General features: G+C 42.4%; 1 protein-coding gene across 1 annotated transcript in view; it reads right to left on the minus strand.

Annotated features, from left to right (window-relative positions):
* DEPDC5 (DEP domain containing 5, GATOR1 subcomplex subunit) overlaps positions 1 to 1248 on the minus strand; it is a 171605-nt gene that overhangs the window by 129390 nt on the left and 40967 nt on the right. The window lies entirely within an intron of this gene.

Below are 1248 nucleotides of genomic sequence, written 5' to 3' on the forward strand. Positions count from 1 at the left end.
CGTGCCACCATGCCCAGCTAATTTTTTGTATTTTTAGTAGAGACGGGGTTTCACCATGTTGACCAGGATGGTCTCGATCTCTTGACCTCATGATCCACCCGCCTCGGCTTCCCAAAGTGCTGGGATTACAGGCATGAGCCACCGTGCCCGGCCTTATTTTAATATTTATATATTAATTATACAATTAGATTATATTAGACAGTATTAATTTAAGACACTATTTAAGAGAGTAGACCAAAATCTTGGGATGACTTTGTAAATCTGGCATGTCGCTTTTTATTTCTAGCCTCTATGATTTGTACTATGAAAAATCAGTGATATTCAAATAAGCCAAGAAGATTTACTAATAGAAGATATCATGCTCTAGAATTCCCCAGCACCTCAGTACAGACATGTGGGAAGGTGATCTACACAGTGACATGAAGGCACATCATTACTTCCACCTCTGGCCAGGGGCAGATGGACACTGGAGCTGGGCAGCTCAGCCTCTCTCTACCATGAATGTGAATTCTGAACACAGAGCAGAGACAGGTTTGCTGGAAGCTAAACATAGCTCTCAGAATTCCTGCGGCTATGGTTCCCAGAGCCAATAAGGTTCTTTAACATAGTGTTTGAACCTTTCCTGGCTGCTCCATTTAAGCCTCTGTATTCTTACAGTAAATTTCCCTTTTTGTTTAACTCAGTACATTTTTGTTATTTGTAAACAATATATTTCAGCTATCACATAAATGCTAGGATAAACATTTGGAAGAAATCATACCATACTACTAACAATGGCTCCTCTTAAAAGAGGACTGACACTGGGGGGCAAGAGAAGGATATCCTTTTTTACTTGATACACCTCTCCATATTTGAATTCTAGTAACATAATTAAATTGATTGATTGATTGAAACAGTCTCATCCCATCGCCTAGGCTGGAATGTAGTGGTGCGATCTCAGCTCACTGCAACCTCTGCCTCCCAGGTTTAAGTGATTTCCCTGCATGTCTCTTCCCACAGCTGGCCTATTCATCTATTTATTTTTGAAACAGAGTTTTGCTCTTGTTGCCCAGGCTGGAGCGCAATGGGGCAATCTCGGCTCACTCCAACCTCCACCTCCCAGGTTCAAGCAATTCTGCCTCAGCTTCCTGAGTAGCTGGGATTACAGGCACGCACCACCATGCACAGCTGATTTTTGTATTTTTAGTAGAGATGGGTTTCACCATGTTGGCCAGGATGGTCTCAATCTCTTGACCTCGTGATCCAACC

The sequence above is a fragment of the Cebus imitator genome, unplaced genomic scaffold (genome assembly GCF_001604975.1).
Source record: "Cebus imitator isolate Cc_AM_T3 unplaced genomic scaffold, Cebus_imitator-1.0 Scaffold258, whole genome shotgun sequence".
NCBI lineage: Eukaryota > Metazoa > Chordata > Mammalia > Primates > Cebidae > Cebus > Cebus imitator.